General features: G+C 49.6%; 1 long non-coding RNA gene across 1 annotated transcript; it reads right to left on the minus strand.

Annotated features, from left to right (window-relative positions):
* Positions 1 to 618: 618 nt before the first annotated feature.
* On the minus strand, positions 619 to 21,942 carry LOC141996780 (uncharacterized). The gene is made up of 3 exons (XR_012641613.1): positions 21,712 to 21,942; positions 13,489 to 13,631; positions 619 to 878 (listed from the first exon to the last, which is right to left on the minus strand). It is a non-coding gene; the product is annotated as an uncharacterized LOC141996780 (long non-coding RNA).
* Between the last annotated feature and the right edge of the window lie 1,098 nt (positions 21,943 to 23,040).

The following is a 23,040-nucleotide window of genomic DNA, read 5'->3' on the forward strand; positions in this document are numbered from 1 at the left end:
GGGCAAGCCACAACAGTCTCGGTAAGCAAAGGATAGAGTCCCACCGAGGGGGCAATCTCTGTAACCCGAGGCATCCTACCCTTGTAAGGTGGGAGTGTGGGGGCCGAAGGGGACACCGGCTCTGCCATTACAGTGGGGGTGGGGTTCTGGGGGCTAACATTAGCTACTACCGAACCAGTCGGAGTCAGATTACAGCTCTGCAGAATTACAGCTCTGTTCTATTTCTTAAAGCCATAAACACTTGTGCATACAAATATTCATTCCATTTACCCATTCACTGACAAAACAAAACTAATTGGAGGATTGTGTTGTAATTAATTGACCCTCCTGGCGGCCACCACTCCTGGTCCTCTAGTTGATATTGAGGCCAGTCAACTGTACAGAATCGTTTTAATTGGCTCTTAGTCATCGGATCCGCACCAAATACCTTCCAGTTTGCTAGAATGCATTCTAGGGGCGTACATAGTGCCCTAACCCCCGAGCTCTGTCCCTGTCCCATACCTACAGGGTAACTCTGGGCGTACCCAGGTTCCAACAGAGCATACAATCCGGATTTCAAAAGGTTCCTACCTTATCAAAGGGACCGGTTCTTCACCGTCGTCCACAACTGCTCCTCCCCTATGTCCAAGGGACCGGTTCTTCACCGTCGTCCACCACAACTGCTTCTCCACTATATGAGTGCGTTGCACCGTTGTGCCATCCAGGGTCGATCAAATCGCGTCTCCTCCGAGGCCCCCGATGAACTCACTGGTGCGCGCTGGGCGTCGGTTCTCGCCACAATCCTCGACCTCCAGGAGGGGTCCGGGCAAGGCTAAATTGCAGCCTCGTAGCCCACCCAGGGACGCCAAAAGCTCTTGCCAGCACCCAGTGCCGAGAGGCTAAACAACAGTTGAAGTTGGTTCACTACCCGGTGTGCTACACCCAATAATCACAACGGGGTGGAGAAGCAGAAAAGTTTATTTGCAGCTGCAAAAAGGTACAGGGAGAAGAAAATCTCAAATCCTGCACCCAGAGCAGGAAGTTACACAGGCTTTTATACATCCTTTCTTCAGCATACTTATCCAATAGCAAGCTGCCCTAAGTAGCCATATAGCCAGCCAATCCAGTTACGAGCAAGTTCCCCTGTTCTCTGTACCATCTGTTAAACCATACATAAAGCTGCTTTATTCAGCATTGTTCTTCCATATCTGCCCTGTTTGGCCTTGTTTAGTTTCAGGCAGTCTGACTCTGCAACATATTGTTGCAGATCCTCAGCAGAACTGCTGTGAGTGCCTCCAGGCCGGGGGGCCAAGGACACTTGGGCCTAGTACGCAGAGCTGCCGCGAGTGCCTCCAGGCGGGAGGGGGGGCCAAGGACACCTGGGCCTAGTGCGAGGGGGCTTCATCGACACTCGTGGTCTTCCATCCCCTCGAGTTACCTAGTGGCCATGCCCCAGTGTCCCCAACACTACTGTCCACGCAGAGTCTATGGGGTGCTAGTACACGTGCCTTGTCGACAAACCTAGCCAAGCGCCTTTGCCACCGAACGAGTCTGTGGTCTTTCGGGCAGTTTGACTGAGGTCTGCTGGGCCAGCTACCTGGCCAGAGCCAGGACAACGCATGGGCCCACACAGCCAATAACAGGTGTCCTTTTATCAGAGCCCCCAGCGATCATGGAAGGGTGGAGTGATGGGTCTGGTATCAGCCCATCTCCAGCTAACACTGAAACCCCTGCCTGGTTCCCCGGTACAGGCGGCGCTGGCTGTCAGTCCCCTGGTGGGTCTGCAGCGATCGGCCTAGACCACAAGATGGAGGGCACAGCACGGTGCCATGAAATGCAGCCAGCAGGGTTAGTCCTGAGAGGGGCTGGGCACCTGCAGCTCCCACCGGTTCCTGAGGGAGATGCAGGAACTCAGCCCTGCTCAGCATTGGCCCACTGTGATGGGAGTGGAACATTCCACCGTAGGGGTGGTGACCGAGAGAAACCCAGAGGTGGAGACAGGCAGGGGAAGGGAACTATGACGTAAGCTTTCATAGGTGAGGGCTGCGTAAGTCCCACTCCATCCAAGTCACAGGGAAAGGAGCCGTTTGTGAGCCTGGAACTCATCGTCACAGACAGAGCCCCAGCTGGTGACTCTAGATCTGAAGTGTCATTTGACTCATTTGAGAGTTCAGAGCCAGCCAGAGCTTTCCCCCTACACCTCCCCTGGGAGGACGTGGGGCAGGTCTCTTTGCCCAGATGAGGAGGTGATGATGATACCCATGACTCTGTTGTGAGGCAGTGATTGTTGGGTTGGCCACTAGGGGCTGCAGCATTTCACACCAGGATGTCGCCCAGAGCACATGGCTGCTGCCTGTGGGTCTGAGTACAGGGACCAGCGTGATGGAGTAGGGCCTTCTGTGACCAACCTCCTTCCATTGCTAAAGAAGGGAACGTGAGACACAGAAGGATGAAGGAAAGAATTCTTGTAAAGAGGAAGGAAACAAGGCAGGGACAAGGCATCAGATAACTGGCGGGGGGCAGGGAGGGAGTATGAAGTTAGGGAGGAAAAACACCAGGGAACTGAGGAAGGGATAGAGAAGAAAGAGGGAAGGGAAATGGGTGAGCAGAGAGACATGAAAAAGGAATGGGCAAAGACGCTGCAAGAGAAGAGAAAGGAGAAGCACAGAGGAAGTGGATGGGGGTAAGAACCTGGACGGATTTCCTTAGCTTTAGATAGAATCCTGATTGCCTTTGTCAAGATGTAGGCAAAGCAGCCAGGTGTAACCACTAGGGGGTAATAATGGAGGCATTTGTACAATTCAGAAAGGAAAGGGTACAAGTGGCCGTAGCTGAGCGGTGGCATCAGCTTGGTTTTCACCTTTCAAGAGATGACATTGCACTTGGTCCGACTTCCATTGATTGGATCATTGCAGCTTGTCTGTCAGAAGTTCTTATTGTACCACTTCAGAAGTCAAAGAAACTCTTCCTATCAAGAGGTAAGGGATGCACCTTCTCCTAGCAATGGAGCGGAAATGAACCAATTTGAGTGTACTTTCAGGTGAAGGAAGTGAATCTATCCTTTGCTGTCAAAGGCTACCAGCAGTTTCGTCAGAATAAAGCAATATACAGAACCAAAGCTTCTGAGAAGTTACAGAAATATCTACTTGTTCTAGTCAAAAATAAGGAAACCACATACAGCCATTCATCCCACAGAAGGTGTGCATTTATACTCACTGTTACAAAATGAATCCAAGGACAAATCATTGACATTTGTTGCCTGACAAAAATACTCTGTCAAACATTGATCTTTGCAGCAGGTCATATTTTGAGAGGCAAGGATGACAGATGGCTGTAGGATACAGGAAGGAATTAGCGGATCCATCCTTTTAAGGAGGTAAGAAATACAACACGCCATTGCCCAAACAAACAGTCAATGGTTCTGGTCATACTTTCAGGTGGAAGAAATGTAACGGATGAAATCGTCACCTCTCGAAAGGGCACAAGAAGTTGCTGTCCTGAATAAAGCAGTAAAAAAGTGGGAGATACCTCTTCAGAGGTAAGGAAAGTGGGTAATTCTAACCGATGATCATGACATCTGCTCCTTTCCCCTTCCTGGCTAATGGTGGGTTGTTCCGACAAGGATGTATCACAGAAAAAGTGCAACTAACCAGAGTGTGAAGATGACCATTTAACCTGCCCTTTATTTGCAGAGAAGAATTTTCCAGCTGATTCTCTTTGTGCAGAATGGATCATTGTTGCTTATTTATCAAATGTGAAGAAGAAGTCAGTGGAATTGATCATTTCTATCAAGAGGTAAGGAACGCACCTCCTCTCAGCACAGGGGCAGGAATAACTGGCTCTATTTCTATTTTCAGGTGAATGAAGGTCTGACCATTAAGGAGGCGGGGGAAGATAAGAGGTTGCTGAATTTAACAACAGTCAGACAGGTAACGATATCTTTTATTTCTAGCTCAGAAAGAGGAAAGCAGCCAATTATATGCTTCAAGTTGTAACCAGTGTAGCTGGCTGTAACTCTAAGAATCAAAGCCTTGTGGTGGAACATCATTGACAAGTAGGTGAGCATGGAAAAGTCTGTAGAAGCCTAATGATCTGGATGCTATGGAACCGTTTCTATTGATGACTCTTCATAACTGGTAATGAGTAATAATAAATAATTGACAGGTATTGTTAACTGGAGATGTGAACAGACCAGGTGGCCATTCCTACCAGGGAGAAGTGAGGGTAAGAGGCTGTCCCGGGCAAGGAGGTAAACGATACCAGTCTCCAAACATCCATGTGTATATCAAGTGGTGTGGAGTTTCCTTTCAGGGAGAAGAACTGTGGTGGACCTTACTTGTCATGGGGAGAGTGTGAAAAGCAGAGGCAAGACAAAGCAACATGGACTTGCCAGCCGCTCAATCCATGGAGGACTCCAATGAGAAGACACTGTAATTTCAAGGAACAACAAACAGAAAACAGTCACTTCAAATAGATCAGCTAGTTGCAAATCTGAATATAAAGCAAGTCAGCAGAACACAGACATGGAGGTAAGCATTGAAGTTTCCCTGGTTGTCAAATGAACCTCATGCCAAAGCAACACTTACAGACCAAATAAATAGGTCACACATCGCACATCTCCAGATGGAAGACCAGGGGGCTGTTGTGCTCTTGTAGGGATTAATGGAAATGCAACTAGCTGAACCGGGCATGTCAGTTGGGAAGGAAAAAATCACATTTCTTTAACAATCAGGTGGAAATGAATAGATCCTGTTATACTTTCAGATGAGAGAAATGCAGCTGATTTGAACTTTGAGGGTGTGAAAACTTCAGGAAGTTGCGAGAAGATCTGAGATATCTGCAGGAAGGAAACCAGTGAAAGTCATCACTGCTGCCAAGAGGTAAGGAATTCACCTCATAATGGAGAAATTAATGGATCTGGTTTCCCTTCAGGTGAAAGAAATGCAGCTGATCTGATCTCCCAGGGGTTGAGGACCATAAGCAGTCATGTTACTGAAGAATACAGGAACACATGTTCCCAGACCTGCAGAGAGGGGAAAAAGTTGCCTTCCTTGACTAGAATGGGAAGACAATCCCTTATCACCGTCAAGTTACAAACCCACAATGCAGGAGACCGTCCCTGACAGAGGTGAGCCCTTAGGATTCTCTTATTGCTAAATGGACCAGATCGTGACGCATCGTGTACATTTATGGGCCTGTAAAACTGAGAATAAGCAAACAAGTCACCTGTCAAATGCTGATCTCTACAGCCACAGCTGTGCTCTGCAGGAACTAGTTTGTGAAGCTGATTTCTCTTTTCAGGAGAAGAGTTACAGACGCTCAGGATTTGAGCACAAAGAAATAGGAATGGAGCTGAACAAATCCAACACCTGAAAGGATAATTGGATCTCAAGATATGAAACCATGAAAAAGACCCTTCATTCAATAAAGCAACAGAATTGGCTCTGAGGAGAGGTAAAAAGCATTTGGTAAGTCTACCAAGTGGGCATAGAATCAACTCTACAAAATTACTAACTTATGTTGTGTCAAAGAGTTTGTTACAGCTGATCACACATCTCAGGATCGAAGAGGAGCTCAGGGGCATGGCAGACCTCAGGGGATTCATCTTTATCAGGAGGTGATGAGCCTGCTTGTCACTTCTGAGTGACTTCCGTGGATTTGGTTAGACTTTCAGATGAAGGAAACACAGCCAGTGTGGTCAGTATTCAAGAAACAATGTTCAGAAGTTGCCTGGGGTCACCTCTTGGGCTAAGGGGAGCAGCTGGTCCCATCTGCCGGGATGGAAGCAAAGAAAAAAGCACTGGCCACTGGTTAGTACTGGGACACAGACAATCCCCTGGAGGGGCATGGGAGAGGGTGTGTAACCATAGTGACCAGTGTGTGCTTTCCCCACTGTGGTCCTGGCTCGCATGCACAGGGTGAAACTGATCGCCATGTTTGGGGTCAGGAAGGAATTTTCCTCCAGGGCAGATTGGCCAGAGACCCTGGAGGTTTTTCGCCTTCCTCTGGGGCATGGAGCAGGGACCAGCCCTTTGGGCCATTTAGAAACTGTCAATAAAATCCATTAGAGAGATCTTGCCTCCCTTCGTTTTTTGCATTTTCTATAAACCCGTCCTGTGCCTCTCTGCCAGGCCCTGCCCCAAGCCATGCAGCAGGTCAGAGTCCCTCAATGGTGCATTGCTCCCCACCTCAGAGCCAGCGTGGCCCCCATGTTGCTCTTCCACCCCGGTCGGGCCCCAGCACAGGGGAGACCAGCCTGCCATCCCAGAGAGGGAACAGCTGTGTGCATGGCCCCCGCGCAATGGGGAGGGGAAATGGCCGGTTGCACCGGTCGAGGGGAAAGCAGGAAGTACAGCAGCATTGTTACCATGTTCCTCTGCCAGGATGCCCCAAGGGGCCAGGGAAGGCCTTTGGTCGGCCACATCCAAGTGCTCTGCCCTGCTGCTGTGGTCATAAGAGCCCCTCTGGCCAAGCCACTGATGAGCGGCTCTGAAAGGGGTAGTGAACGACCCCAAAGCAGCTCTTCCATTGGCAAGGTGGAGCCACCACTTCCTGAGCACTGTAACTGGGCTCACAGGCTAGCAGCGAATAATAGTCCCCCAGGGCTGGTTCAATTCAGGGAGCCATCGGGCATCCACAAAGCTCTTGCCGTCAGCCAGCCCTTTCCCAGGAGCTAGGGGCCAGAAGCCTCTGTCCTCTGCAGTCTGCTCCAGCTGTGCGGTCTTCTCCTTTAAGCCCTGCTCCAAGTCTGGCACCTCTCAGTGCAGTGCTGGTTTGGCCCACACAAAATCATTCCCCCCGTATTGCCCAGCGTGGGGTCTGTAGATCTCCTTGCAGGCATTCTGGGAAATCAGAACTCCATCATCTGCCCCAGGGGGACTGGGAGCACGACCCGGGGACACAGGACAGGGTCAGTTAGTATTAGAAGCACACGGCTGGAGGGAATGGAAAAGGGAGAGGGGCCAGCAACACGTTACTTCAGTTGTGCACTTCTCTTTAACCTCCAGTTCCTGCTGCCTGCCTATCACCCCCCCTGTGTCCACTTCCTGCCCCCCCAATCAGCTTCGCAGCCGCACGCTGAACCCAAACCACAGGGCAATGCCCAAAATGTTCTTGTGGGGCTGAAAACCTCTATAAACCCGTCTCTTGGAAGCCATTGGGGCCCAATTCTCCCCGCAGGGAGACAGCATCTCCAAGGTGAAGTCAATAGGTGTAGTTAATAGGAATACCTTGGGAAGGCGGTTGGGGGGAGAATGCGATATCCTCGGCTAAGATACCATGGGAATTGTAGGAGTGGCTCACAAACTGCAGTGCAGGAGGGAGCCTAACAGTACAGAAGAGCAAAATGGGGGCAGGCCGTGGTCTGGTTTTCAGCTTCTATTTGGCAAAATGAACCCAAACCTAGGGTGGAGGGAGAAAGCTCAGATCAGTGTTTTACTCTATTGTAACACCCCAGAGATCATGGAGCGGTGGAGTGATGGTTCTGGCCCGTCTCAGCCTGGCCCGATCACGGCACCATGGTCTGTACACGTCCTGCCTAGGAGGAGCTGGCTGCAGGGCTACAAAACCACCACTTAAGACCCCGGAGCCCAACATGTGACACATTCTGCACATTGGTGATCACAGCCCCACCGACAACACAAAGAGCTTCTCCCTCCCTCCATGGAGAAGGGCAGAGCTTAACTGTGCATCCGGCTTCCACACAAACTGCAGCCCCAAGTCTTAGCCAGGGTCAAACACACCAAGACACAAAGCAGAGAGGGGCTGACGGCACAAAGGCACAGGGGAGACAAAGAGGCTGGACACCTGCAGCTCCATATTGGTTTCACAGGGGGATACAGGAGCTCAGCATGTGGCCAGGGACAGAGACACATGAGTGGGGAGAATGATGGAGACGCTGGCAGGGAGGGGAGATCGGATTGAAGGCAGCGTCTGTCACAACCTAGGGTTACAGGAGACTCCTTCCAAAGGACACAATGGGAACCGTTGCATGGCCGGGCTTCTCCCCAGCTTGCCAAGGGCTCACTGCCAAACCAAGGCTCTGATGCAGTTTAGTCCCAAACTGGAAGAAATCAAGACAGTTTCTCAGCTCAATTTCTGAATCTCCGGGGACTCTGGCAGATGCTTCCTGCCATTTCCTACCTCAGTCTCCCTCAGCCAGTTCCTCCTCATAGCCCCTCCCTCTCAGGAATGCCCTCTGCCCCAGATAGCCCCAGGTGCTGCCTTGCCCCCTTCATTTACCCAACAGGAGTACAGGACCTACTTCAGTTCCAGGTGCCAGCCACCGACTGACATACCCCCCCCTTCAGAAAAACCTGCCTTTTCCCTTACTTGTGAGGCCCCCTCTGGGCTGCTCTCCCTGCAACCCAGAACAGACTCCATAGAGAGTCACATGTAGCCATATTCCCCAAGTTCCCCACGCTCCTTAACGCCAGTCTTCGTCTCAGTCAGTCTATAGAGTTTCATCTTCTCCAGGGTTTCGAGGTCTCTGTACGCAGTGTCTCCAGCTCTTCCTCATGCTCCTGACCATTAATTAATGGTCTCCTTCCCAGTGGCCTGATGTCCTCCAGAAAGCTGCTCCTTCTGTCACTGAATCATCGGTACCTCCATCCTGCAGCCTCCAGTCCTCCTGGGGCACCTCCCGCCCTCACTACGGGAACCATAAAACGCGTGTCCCATTTCCCCTTCTGCAAAGGATCACTGCTTTCACCTTGGCCATAGAGGCTCCACCTGCGATCCCATACCACCCCTCCCGTGCCACACACAGAGCCCTGAGCTCTGCCTGGGTCAGGGAACCCCTTTTCATGAACCCTAAATCTTCAAAAGTATTAAGCAGTGTCCTCTGGAGACAGGACAGAGCTGGTTTTTCAGAGACATGATTTTGGGAAATTCAGCTAAGAGCCCTTTTTGTTGGGCACTCACTGCTCCTTCCTGAATTAGCACAGGGAAGGCCCATCACTTCTCTGCCTCTCCCCCCACAAGAGGCACCACCAGGCGTGGCTACAAATGCCATTTGTGCTGCCGAGTCCTCCAGGGTCTCCCCTCCACAGCCTGCTTGTGGCTACAGCTCCCCTGCTGCATGGGCTGTGTCAGCACTCCCTGCCCCCGCTTCAGGAGAGAGTCAGGGACAGACTGACCCCTCCTAGGGTTCAAACCCAAAGCTACAGAATAGTAATTAACCACATGAGAGGGGTGGAAAGTCTCACTGCTGACTGAGCTGGTCATTCTCATGGGCGTCCGTGTCCTAGTGTCCACCCAGAGTCTATGGGGTGCGAGTACAAGTGCTTTGTCGACTACAAACCTGGCTAAGCGCCTTTGCCACCAAACGAGTCTGTGGTCTCTCAGGCGGTTTGACTGAGGTCTGCTAGGCCAGCTACCTGGCCAGAGCCAGGACAAATCATGGACCCACACAGCCAATAACAGGTGTCCTTTTATCAGAGCTCCCATCGACCATGGAAGGGTGGAGTGATGGGTCTGGTATCTGCCCATCTCCAGGTAACAGTGAAACCCCTGCCTGGATTCTCCTGTACAGGAGGCGCTGGCTGTCAGTCCCCTTGTTGGGGACACTGGGGCATGGTCACTAGGTAACTCAAGGGGATGGAAGACCATGAGTGTCTATGAAGCCCCCTCGCACTAGGCCCAAGTGTCCTTGGCCCCCACTCCCGCCTGGAGGCACTCGCAGCAGTTCTGCTGAGGATCTGCAACAATATGTTGCAAAGTCAGACTGCCTGAAACTAAACAAGGCCAAACAGGGTAGATATGGAAGAACAATGCTGAATAAAGCCGCTTTATGTATGGTATAACAGATGGTACAGAGAACTGGGGAACTTGCTCGTAACTGGATTGGCTGGCTATATGGCTACTTAGGGCAGCTATTGGATAAGTACGCTGAAGAAAGGATGTATAAAAGCCTATGTAATTTGAGAATCTATTCTCCCTGTACCTTGTTTCCAGCTGCAGATAAACTTTTCTGCTTCTCCACCCCGTTGTGATTATTGGGTGACGCACACCGGGCAACGAACCTTGCTGCTGTTCGCCTCTGGCACTGAGTGCCGGCAACACCCTGGTGGATCTGCAGCGATCGGCCTAGACCACAAGATGGTGGGCACAGCACAGTGCCATGAAATGCAGCTAACAGGGTTATTTCTGAGAGGGGCTGGGCACCTGCAGCTCCCACTGGTTCCTGAGGGAGATGCAGGAACTCAGCCCTGCTCAGCATTGGCCCACTGTGATGGAAGTGGAACATTCCACCGTAGGGGTGGTGACCGAGACAAACCCAGAGGTGGAGACAGGCAGGGGAAGGGAACTATGACGTAAGCTTTCATAGGTGAGGGCTACGTAAGTCCCACTCCATCCAAGTCACAGGGAAAGGAGCCGTTTGTGACCCTGGAACTCACTGTCACAGACAGAGCCCCAGCTGGTGACTCTAGATCTGAAGTGTCATTTGACTCATTTGAGAGTTCAGAGCCAGCCAGGGCCTTCCCCCTACAGCTCCCCTGGGAGGACGTGGGGCAGGTCTCTTTGCCCAGATGAGGAGGTGGTGACGATGACCCGTGACTCTCTTGTGATGGAGTGATTGTTGGGTCGGCCACCAGGGACTGCAGCATTTCACACCAGGATGTCGCCCAGAGCACATGGCTGCTGCCCGTGGGTCTGAGTACAGGGAACAGGGTGATGGAGTAGGGCCTTCTGTGACCAACCTGCTTCCATTGCTAAAGAAGGGAACGTAAGACACAGAAGGATGAAGGAAAGAATTCTTGTAAGAGGAAGGAAACAAGGCAGGGACAAGGCATCAGATAACTGGCGGGGGGGCAGGGAGGGAGTATGAAGTTAGGGAGGAAAAACACCAGGTGACTGAGGAAGGGAGGGAGAAGAAAGAGGGAAGGGAAATGGGTGAGGAGAGAGACATGAAAAAGGAATGGGCAAAGAGGCTACAAGAGAAGAGAAAGGAGAAGCACAGAGGAAGTGGATGGGGGTAAGAACCTGGACGGATTTCTTTAGCTTCAGATAGAATCCTGAATGCCTTTGTCAAGATGTAGGCAAAGCAGCCAGGTGTAACCACTAGGGGGTAATAATGGAGGCATTTGTACAATTCAGAAAGGAAAGGGTACAAGTGGCTGGAGCTGAGAAGTGGCATCAGCTTGGTTTTCACCTTTCAAGAGACGACATTGCGCTTGGTCCGATTTCCATTGATTGGATCATTGCAGCTTGTCTGTCAGAAGTTCTTACTGTACCACTTCAGAAGTCAAAGAAACTCTTCCTATCAAGAGGTAAGGAATGCACCTTCTCCTAGCAATGGAGTGGAAACTAACCAATTTGAGTGTACTTTCAGGTGAAGGAAGTGAATCTATCCTTTGCTGTCAAAGGCTACCAGCAGTTTCGTCAGAATAAAGCAATATACAGAACCAAAGCTTCTGAGAGGTTACAGAAATATCTACTTCTTCTAGTGAAAAATAAGGAAACCACATACAGCCATTCATCCCACAGAAGGTGTGCATTTATACTCACCGTTACAAAACGAATCCAGTGACAAATAATTTATATTTGTTGCCTGACAAAAAATACTCTGTCAAACATTGATCTTTGCAGCAGGTCATATTTTGAGAGGCAAGGATGACAGATGGCTGTAGGATACAGGAAGGAATTAGCGGATCCATCCTTTTAAGGAGGTAAGAAATACAATACGCCATTGCCCAAACAAACAGTCAATGGTTCTGGTCATACTTTCAGGTGGAAGAAATGTAACGGATGAAATCGTCACCTCTCGAAAGCGCACAAGAAGTTGCTGTCCTGAATAAAGCAGTAAAAAAGAGGGAGTTACCTATTCAGAGGTAAGGAAAGTCGGTAATTCTAACCAATGATCATGACATCTGCTCCTTTCCCCTTCCTGGCTAATGGTGGGTTGTTCCGACAAGGATGTATCACAGAAAAAGTGTAACTAACCAGAGTGTGAAGATGACCATTTAACCTTCTCTTAAATTTGCAGAGAAGAATTGTCCAGCTGATTCTCTTTGTGCAGAATGGATCATTGTTGCTTATTTATCAAATGTGAAGAAGAAGTCAGTGGAATTGATCATTTCTATCAAGAGGTAAGGAACGCACCTCCTCTCAGCACAGGGGCAGGAATAACTGGCTCTATTTCTATTTTCAGGTGGAATGAAGGTCTGACCATTAAGGGGGTGGGGGAAGATAAGAGGCTGCTGAATTTAATAATACTCAGAAAGGTAACGATATCTGGCCAGGGGGAAGAAAAGCATCTTTTACTTCTTTTTCAAAAAGAGGAAAGCAGCCAATTATATGCTTCAAGTTGTAAACAGTGTAGCTGGCTGTACCTCGAAGAATCAAAGCCTTGTCGTGGAACATCACTGACAAACAGGTGAGCACTGGAAAGTCTGTAGAAGCCTAATGATCTGGATGCTATGGAACCGTTTCTATTGATGACTCTTCATAACTGGTAATGAGTAATAATAAATAATTGACAGGTATTGCTAACTGGAGATGTGAACAGACCAGGTGGGCATCCCTACCAGGGAGAAGTGAGGGTAAGTGGCTGTCCCAGGCAAGGATGTAAGCGATACCAGTCTCCAAACATCCATGTGTATATCAAGTGGTGTGGAGTTTCCTTTCAGGGAGAAGAACTGTGGTGGACCTTACTTGTCATGGGGAGAGTGTGAAAAGGAGAGGCAAGACAAAGCAACATGGACTTGCCAGCTGCTCAATCCATGGAGGACTCCAATGAGAAGACGCTGTTATTTGAAGGAACAACAAACAGAAAACAAACAGTCACTTCAAATTGTTCAGCTAGTTGCAAATCTGAATAGGAAGCAAGTCAGCAGAACACAGACATGGAGGTAAGCATTGAAGTTTTCCCAAATAAATAGGTCACACATTGCACATCTCCAGAGGGAAGACGACCAGAGGGCTGTTGTGGTCTTGTAGGGATTATTGCAAATGCAACTTGCTGAACCAGGCATATCAGTTGGAAAGGAAAAAAGCACATCTCTTTCACATTCAGGTGGAAATGAATAGATCCTGTTATACTTTCAGATGGGAAAAATACAGCTGATTTGAACTTTGAGGGTGTGAAAACTTCAGGAAGTTGCGAGAAGATCTGAGATATCTGCAGGAAGGAAACCAGTAAAACTCATCACTGCTGCCAAGAGGTAAGGAACTCACCTCATAAAGGAGAAATTAATGGATCTGGTTTCCCTTTAGGTGAAAGAAATGCAGCTGATCTGATCTCCTCGGGGTTGAGGACGATAAGCAGTCATATTACTTAGCAATACAGGAACACATGTTCCCAGACCTGCAGAGAGGGGAAAAAGTTGCCTTCCTTGACTAGAATGGGAAGACAATCCCTTATCACCATCAAGTTGCAAACCCACAATGCAGGAGACCGTCACTGACAGAGGTGAGCGCTTAGGATTCTCTTATTGCCAAATGGAGCAGATCATGATGCATCGTGTACATTTATGGGCCTGTAAAACTGATAATAAGCAAACAAGTTACCTGTCAAATGCTGCTCTCTACAGCCACAGCTGTGCTCTGCAACAACTCGTTTGTGAAGCTGATTTGTCTTTTCAGGAGAAGAGTTACAGACGCTCAGGATTTGAGCACAAAGGAATAGGAATGGAGCTGAACAGATCCAACACCTGAAAGGACAATTGGATCTCATAAGATATGAGACCATGAAAAAGACCCTTCATTCAATAAAGCAACAGAATTGGCTCTGAGGAGAGGTAAGAAGCATTTGGTAAGTCTACCAAATGGGCATACAATCAACTCTACAAAATTACTAACTTATGTTGTGTCGAAGAGTTTGTTACAGCTGATCACACATCTCAGGATCAAAGAGGAGCTCAGGGGCATGGCAGACCTCAGGAGATTCATCTTTATCAGGAGATGATGAACCTCCTTGTCAGTGGCTTTGGTTAGACTTTCAGATGAAGGAAACACAGCCAGTGTGGTCAGTAGTCAAGAAACAATGTTCAAAAGGTGCCTGGGGTCACCTCTTGGGCTAAGGGGAGCAGCTGGTCCCATCTACCGGGATGGAAGCAAAGAAGAAAGAACTGGCCACTGGTTAGTACTGGGACACAGACAATACCCTGGAGGGGCTGGGACAGGGTGTGTAACCATAGTGCCCAGTGGGTTCTTTCCCCACTGTGGTCCTGGCTCGCATGCACAGGGTGAAACTGATCGCCATGTTTGGGGTCAGGAAGGAATTTTCCTCCAGGGCAGATTGGCCAGAGACCCTGGAGGTTTTTCGCCTTCCTCTGGGGCATTGAGCAGGGAACAGCCCCTTGGGCTTTTTAGAAACTGACAATAAAATCCATTCGAGAGATCTTGCCTCCCTTCGTTTTGTGCATTTTCTATAAACCCATCCTGTGCCCCTCTGCCAGGCCCCTGCTCCCAGCCACACAGCAGAGCAGAGTCCCTCCCTGTTGCCCTGCTCCTCCCATTAGAGCCAGCATGGCCCCCCATGTCGCCCTTCCACCCCAGCAGGGCCCCAGCACAGGGGAGACCAGCCTGCCATCCCAGAGAGGGAACAGCCGTGTGCGCAGCCCCCCAGGGATAGGGAGGGGAAATGGCCAGGTGCACCGGTCGAGGGGAAAGCAGGAAGTACAGCAGCACTGTTACCACGTTCCTCTCCCAGGATGCCCCAAGGGGCCAGGGCAAGGCCTTTGGTCGGCCACATCCAAGCGCTCTGCCCTGCTGCTGTGGTCGTAAGACCCCTCTGGCCAAGCCACTGATGAGCGGCTCTGAAAGGGGTGGTCAACGACCCCAAAGCAGCTCTTCCATCGGCTAGGTGGTGCCACCGCTTCCTGAGCACCCTAACTGGGCTCATAGGCTAGCAGCAAATAATTCTCCCCCAGGGCTGGTTCAGCTCAGGGAGCCATCGGGCATCCACGAAGCTCTTGCCTTCAGCCAGCCCTTTCCCAGGATCTGGGGGCCGGAAGCCTCCGTCCTCTGCAGTCTGCTCCAGCTGTGCTGTCTTCTCCTTTAACCCCCGCTCCAAGTCTGGCACCTCTCAGTGCAGTGCTGGGTTGGCCCACACGAGCTCATTCCCCCTGTATTGCCCAGCGTGGGGTCTGTAGATCTCCTTGCAGGCATTCTGGGAAATCAGAACTCCATCATCTGCCCCAGAGGGACTGGGAACACGACCCGGGGACACGGGACAGGGTCAGTTAGTATTAGTAGCACACGGCTGGAGGGGATGGAAAAGGGAGAGGGGCCAGCAACACGTTACTTCAGTTCTGCACTTCTGTTTAACCTCCAGTTCCTGCTGCCGGCCTATCACCCCCCCTGCGTCCACTTCCTGCCCCCCCAATCAGCTTCGCAGCCGCACGCTGAGCCCAAACCACAGGGCAATGCCCAAAACGTTGTTGTGGGGCCTGAAACCTCTATGAACCCGTCTCCTGGAAGCCATTGGGGCCCGATTCTCCCTGCAGGGAGACAGCGTCTCCAAGGTGAAGTCAATAGGAGTGACTCGTACCTTGGGAAGGCGGTTGGGGGGAGAATGCGATATCCTGTGCTAAGATACCATGGGAATTGTAGGCGTGGCTCACAAACTGCAGTGCAGGAGAGGACCTAACAGTAGAGAAGAGCAAAATGGGGACAGGCCGTGGTCTTGGTTTTCAGCTTCTATTTGGCAAAATGAACCCAAACCCAGGGTGAGGGGAAGAAGGTCAGATCAGGGTTTTATTTTATTGTAACCTCCCAGAAATCATGGAGTGGTGGAGTGATGGTTCCGGCCCATCTCAGCCTGGCCTTAACACGGCACCATGGTCTGTACACGCCCTGCCCAGGAGGAGCTGGCTGCAGGGCAATAAAACCAACAGTGAAAACCCCAGAGCCCAACACGTGACACATTCTGCGCGTTGGTGATCACAGCCCCACCGACAACACAAAGAGCTGCTCCCTCCCTTCGTGGAGAAGGGCAGAGCTTAACTGTGCATCAGGCTGCCACACACACTGCAGCCCCAAGCGTTAGCCAGGGTCAAACACCCCAAGACACAAAGCAGAGAGGGGCTGACAGCACAAAGGCACAGGGGAGACACAGAGGCTGGACACCTGCAGCTCCGTATTGGTTTGAGAGGGAGATGCAGGAGCTCAGCATGTGGCCAGGGACAGAGACACATGAGTGGGGAGAGTGAGGGAGACCCCGGCAGGGGAGGGGAGATCGGATTGAAGGCAGCGTCTGTTACAGCCTAGGGCTACAGGAGACTCCTTCCAGAGGACGCAATGGGAACCGTCACACGGCCGGGCTTCTCCCCAGTTTGCCAAGGGCTCACTGAAAAACCAAGCTCTGATGCAGTTTAGTCCCAAATTGGAACAAATCAAGACAGTTTCTCAGCTCACTTTCTGCATCTCCGGGGACTCAGGCAGATGCTTCCTCCCCTTTCCTACCCCAGTCTCCCTCAACCAGTTCCTCCTCACAGCCCCTCCCTCTCGGGAATGCCCTCTGCCCCTGATAGCCCCAGGTGCTGCCTTGCCCCCTTCATTGGCCCAACAGCGGTGCAGGACCTACTTCAGTTCCAGGTGCCAGCCACCGACTGACATACCCCGCTTCAGGAAAACCTGCCTTTTCCCTTACTCGTGAGGCCCCTTCTGGGCTGCTCTCCCTGCAACCCAGAACAGACTCCATAGAGAGTCACATGTAGCCATATTCCCCAAGTTCCCCACGCTCCTTAACGCCAGTCTTCGTCTCGGTCAGTCTATAGAGTTTCATCTTCTCCAGGGTTTCGAGGTCTCTGCATGCAGTGTCTCCAGCTCTGCCTCAAGCTTCCTGACCATCAGGATCAGGCCACCCCTCTCCTCCCCCGTGGCCTGATGTCCTGCAGACAGCTGCTCCTTCTGTTGCTGAACCATCGGTACCTACATCCTGCAGCCTCCTGGGGCACCTCCTGTCCTCACTAGGGAAACCATAAAATGGGTGTCCCATTTCCGCATCTGCAAAGGATCACTGCTTTCACCTTGGCCCTGGAGGCTCCACCTGGGTCCCCATGCCCCCCACCCCTCCCACACACACACAGAGCCCTGAGCTCGGCCTGGGTCAGGGAACCTTTTCATGAATCCTAAAACTTCAAAAGTATTAAGCAGTGTCCTCTGGAGACAGGACAAAGCTGGTTTTTCAGAGACATGATTTTGGGAAATTCAGCGAAGAGCCCTTTTTACTGAGCAGTCACTGCTCCTTCCTGAATTAGCACAGGGAAAGCCCATCACTTCTCTGCCTCTCCCCCCACAAGAGGCACCACCAGGCGTGGCTACAAATGCCGTTTGTGCTGCCGAGTCCTCCAGGGTCTCCCCTCCACAGCCTGCTTGTGGCTACAGCTCCCCTGCTGCATGGGCTGTGTCAGCACTCCCTTCCCCCGCTTCAGGAGAGTCACTCCCCAAAGATGGTACAGGGACACACTCACCCCTCCTAGGGTTCAAACCCACAGCTACAGGATGGTAACTAATGTTACGGGGCTGATTCCTTCACCCACTTACTTCCCTGGTCCTTCTTGCATGACCAGAGAGCAACAATACCCCAAGTCCAAAGGTGCAAACAATTCGATGTTTATTGTTGTAAACTTCCAGCAAGCATGATTCCAGTTTCCTTCCTTAGTGTCCCCCTTCCCAGCTCTGACACCACAGAGCCTTACACCTGTGTCCCTGTTCCCACTCCTGCCCTTAGCCAAACATGATTCCAATTTCCTTACCCCCATTCCCTGTTCCCATTTCCCCTCCCGACACCCACCCACCCACACCCCCACTTCCTGATTGACTGCAGACTATATAGTAAAATGTGAGTTCCGCTTAGCTATACCTTAACCAATCATTTTCCTGAAATTTAACTAACCAATCCTAACGTATTGTAACATGACTATGTAACTAATTATATCCTACCACCTTAATTAGTTTACACCCAGCAAAATTAATTATACAGCAGAGAGAAACAATCAATCACAGAACCAGACAGAGATTATACAGTCAAGCAATAGCAAAGTGACAGGTTTCAGAGTAGCAGCTGTGTTAGTCTGTATTCGCAAAAATAAAAGTGGGAACTATAATGACAAAATAATACAGAAGGGAGGATTTCACATCCCAGCTATTGATAAGTGAGTTCTTGCCAGACAGGATGCTATCAAACTAAGTTTCCTTTTACATCTTCTCGGCACTTCCCTTTCTCTGGAGGTGATAGGAATACAATCCTGTCCTGATAGTGCCTAAGAGCCCAGTAGCACCTTCTTTCAATGGGACTAGTTTGGAATGGGAGGAGGTGACCGGTCGCTGCCCAGCTTATGGCTGCCTCTGCTGCTTAGCCAAAGGCCTTAGCCTAAGCACAAGGCCTCAGACTGTCACAGTAAGAGAAGGCCCTTACACCGGCAGGCAGCGATTTTGATTCTTTAATATCTCTATAACTAGCCAAGTGATAAGAATACACCTAAGTTCTTAAAATACAGGCCTTTGCAGACAGGCCTGAATATCTATATCCTAACACTCCACCCCTTTTTTTTCTTTTTCTTTTGGGATCCTCCTGCCCAGGTATTCCTGGAAAAGCATAGGACATATGGCGACACATTTCCTGATAGGGCCAGGCATCAAGGTGGAAGGTGTCGATATTCCATTTGTCCCACTGTCCCCTGTGTAGTCTGGTGCCCTGCACCTTCTGTTGTACAGGCATACCACACCTATTCCAATTAGTTTTCCAGACTTCCCATTAAAGTGGGCCCGAGAAGATTGAGTCGGGGTTGTCTAGTACACTGTAGGGTTTGGAGGGCTTACTACATTACTTAGAGATTATCTCCATATGCAACGTAACACAAGTACGGTTAACAATACAAAATCCACAGCAACATCGAGAACCTGACCACTGCAGTATGGTCCAACATCCGAGACACCCCCAAATCACTGCCTCTCCTCCTTCGATGGGGTCACGATCTTATGTGTCCAGTTGCTGGCAGTTGCAACAAGCTGCCCCTGCAGGTTTTCCTTGCTTTTGTCCATATCATAAGTCCATTGAATGTTCACAGAGAAATGGGATATTGTCCAAACCAGCTTGACCACTTGGTATGGAATCAGGCAGTAGGCCCTGGTTTGATTATTTACAGCAATAAGACTCACAGATCCATTTGTTCACCAAAGTCCAGATAGCAGCATGCAGATGTGTGTAGTTTGATTATGGGCTAGTGTAATTGTGCCCCCAGTAATATGTACATTCCCAGCAAAACACCTTATACACAGTACACCCAACTGTCCACCCCTTGCATAGGCCATTGATCCTGCTCCTCCATAGTCACAGGAGAGGGGCACATCCAAACATCTTCTGTTGATTTACACTACTTTACACACCCCTCCATTGATTCCCAGTGAGCTCCTCCCCTTCTCATTATTTCCATAGGGCTTGTGGGGGCCACCTTAGCTGCCATTTCATTTCCAGGTACCACGGTAGCTATTACACAGGTGCTGGCCTCCTAGTGGAGCATTTTGCATTCCCATACACACCTTCCCCTCCAAGGTCAGCCTTTTGAAGCCATCCCCCACCCATGTCATGAGATTTTCTGTTCATTAAAACACAACAATGCTAGCAACAAGACAAACACCACAGACAAACACAAAACACAGATCCATGGTATTGTGGGTTATTTTTCCCACTGGCGCCAGCTTGCTTGTAGAGTGTCTGAAAAACAAAAGAAACAATTTCCACCCCCCTGGTGGGGACAGATTATTGCTTAATAATAAATAATAATGATACCACTTTCTTTTACAAATTTCCTTGCTAATTGCAGGAAAAACAGAAGAATTACCTCCAGGCTGTCCTTATTTTGTTCTATAGTCAAGCTAGTGAATTACCCCACTCACTGGTCATTTATGAAATTCATGAGGTGGTGTGCCTCAGTTTCCCCTCTTGTACAACAGACCAAGTTTGCAATAGTTTCTCTGCTGTACCAAGCTTTAAGTTTATTCTCAGGTAATAGCTGAGACACAGCTTCAGATTTTAGTACTGCTCGTGCGTGCACACACACACACACACACACACACACACACAAACACACACAAAGTTAACCTGTCCCCCTTATTTTCAGACTTGAATTGTTTTTTCACCTCCCTTTCTTTGGAGGGCCATAATATGAGTCTTCTAGTAGCCTGTTTGCTGATCAGATGTATTCATTATTTGCAGCTCCTTTGTGCCCATCAGCTAGGTAATTTGCATTTACACAGAGGCTTACTAGCTTGCTTCTGGATCCAAAGCTGTTAGCAGCTCAGACACTGTCTTAAAAGGGAAACATTTTACTTCCACCAGAGTTCTGATTACTTTCCACTTTCATCTCCTGCTCCAAAACACACAGAGATCTGAAAGCACAACCTATTGTGGCCCCTTTTGGAGCCCTAATAGGATTTTAATTAAGTACCAAGTTTTATTTGCATTTCTTTTACCCCTTCTCCAATATACATTGCACACGTCCTGGGAAAATGCACATTCCTTCCATATAGTTTAACCTCCATAACATTATATTAGCCATATTAATTTTACACAAGGTGTAGCTGCCTCCCCCATGCCCACAGAGTTTTCATGTACACCCACCAAAGCAACAATCTGATCCCCCAGAGCCACCCCAAGGCTCAGTGTTCCCATCATTCCTCCCCTTTTCCTTTTCTTTTACCAGTGCAAACACACAAAATTCTCTTTTACCTAACATCCCTTGCACTGTGATTACTCTTTTACACAACTGTACCCCGATTACACTTCCATCTTGTACAACTAGACACCACCACGGGCAGCCAAGTTAAGTTCCAATAGAAACCCCTTACATCCTTTAATGATTTTGATTACATTACCCAATAGTCAAATAATTTTGATCAGATTCTCTCTCTGCCTGCAGCAGTCCCTTATAGACCATTTCTGTGGGAAAAGGGCCCATTTTCGCTCAGAAGAGCTGTAAAGGCTTCTGGGGACAGAAGCCTAGTGGTGGTAGTAGCCACTCGACCTGACCCCCTCGGATAATTTAATTACCAAGCTTCCATCCAATGTGACTGCACAGAGTTGCACATACAGTTACCTTTATATAACTGGGTTTTATCATTAAACAAAAACTTCCTTCTTGACATCTCACATAAGTATCCAAAGTACCCTCCATTAAAACTTCAGAAAAACAAAAGAGTGTGGAAAGGCAGGTTGCACTTTGAAACTTTTTTCCCCCCCTTCTTTCTCTCCACTCCCCCAGGATCAAGTCCCAGCTCCAGTCTCTAAAGGTAGTCTGTTAACTCTGCTTTTGACTAGAAACCCTTTTGGGCCACATCATCTTTCACTACCCCTAACTAATTTACAACCCTTCAGCAGCCCTTGCTGAAGCAGCACCAAACTTGAAAGATTCCTGGCAGCTTCCCATAATGCTGCCCTTACTTCAACCCTCTCACAAGCAGACTGAAGTGCCTCCTTTCCCTGGAAGGCATTCAGTCCCCATGGGCAGGGACCTTCTTCCACTACCCACATACCAAGGAGGGTGGGCTCCTCAGCCACCCAACATCCCTCCGGGTCCCCTAACACTTCCTCCATTTCCTTTTTAATCTCATCCCAGGTTGACCCCTGCACCTGGTATGGGCCCTGGTTCTTCCTTATCTATTGATCCAAAAAATCCTTTACCCTGGCTTGCCAGAACCCGCAACTACCATCACGAGAGTTCGCGATACCCCCTCCAAGCAGCTGCGTGGCCTGTTGGGGAGGGGGACTTACAGGCTGCCACTCACCTATCCAATGCGATGCATTCGAGTCAGTCACCGGCACCAAGATGTTAGGGGGCTTATTCCTTCACCCACTTACTTCCCTGGTCCTTCTCGCATGAACAGAGAGCAACAGTGCCCGAAGTCCAAAGGTGCAAACAATTCGATGTTTATTGTTGTAAACTTCCAGCAAGCATGATTCCAGTTTCCTTCCTTAGTGTCCCCCTTCCCAGCTCTGACACCACAGAGCCTTACACCTGTGTCCCTGTTCCCACTCCTGCCCTTAGCCAAACATGATTCCAATTTCCTTACCCCCATTCCCTGTTCCCATTTCCCCTCCCCACACGCCCCCACCCACACCCCCACTTCCTGATTGACTGCAGACTCTATAGTAAAACTTGAGTTCCGCTTAGCTATACCTTAACCAATCATTTTCCTGAAATTTAACTAACCAATCCTAACGTATTGTAACATGACCACGTAACCAATTATATCCCACCACCTTAATTAGTTTACACCCAGCAAAATTAATTATACAGCAGACAGAAACAATCACAGCACCAGACAGAGATTATACAGACAAACAATAGCAAAGTGGGAACTATAATGACAAAACAATACAGAAGTGAGGATTTCACATCCCAGCTATTGATAAGTGAGTTCTTGCCAGACAGGATGCTCTCAAACTAAGTTTCCTTTTACATCTTCCAGGCACTTCCCTTTCTCTGGAGGTGATAGGAATACAATCCTGTCCTAACAGTGCCTAAGAGCCCAGTAGCACCTTCTTTCAATGGGACTAGTTTGGAATGGGAGGAGGTGACCGGTCGCTTCCCAGCTTATGGCTGCCTCTGCTGCTTAGCCAAAGGCCTTAGCCTAAGAACAGGGCCTCAGACTGTCACAGTGAGAGAAGGCCCTTACACCGGCAGACAGTGATTTTGATTCTTTTATATCTCTATAACTAGCCAAGTGATAAGAATACACCTAAATTCTTAAAGTACAGGCCTTTGTAGACAGGCCTGAATATCTATATCCGAACAACTAACCACGTGAGGAGGTAATACACAACTTGTCTGTATCAGTGTATAAAAGGGGTCACGGAAGGTACATCTGGCCAAGGGGGCAGTGGAAAGTCCCACTGCTGACTGAGCTGGTCCATTCTCAGGGGCGTCCGTGTCCCAGTGTCCACGCAGAGTCTATGGGGTGCGAGTACAAGTGCTTTGTTGACAACAAATCTGGCCAAGCGCCTTTGCCACCGAACGACTCTGTGGTCTTTCGGGCAGTTTGACTGAGGTCTGCTGGGCCAGCTACCTGGCCAGAGCCAGGACAGCGTATGGGCCCACACAGCCAACAACAGGT

Source organism: Natator depressus, chromosome 12 (genome assembly GCF_965152275.1).
Source record: "Natator depressus isolate rNatDep1 chromosome 12, rNatDep2.hap1, whole genome shotgun sequence".
Lineage (NCBI taxonomy): Eukaryota > Metazoa > Chordata > Testudines > Cheloniidae > Natator > Natator depressus.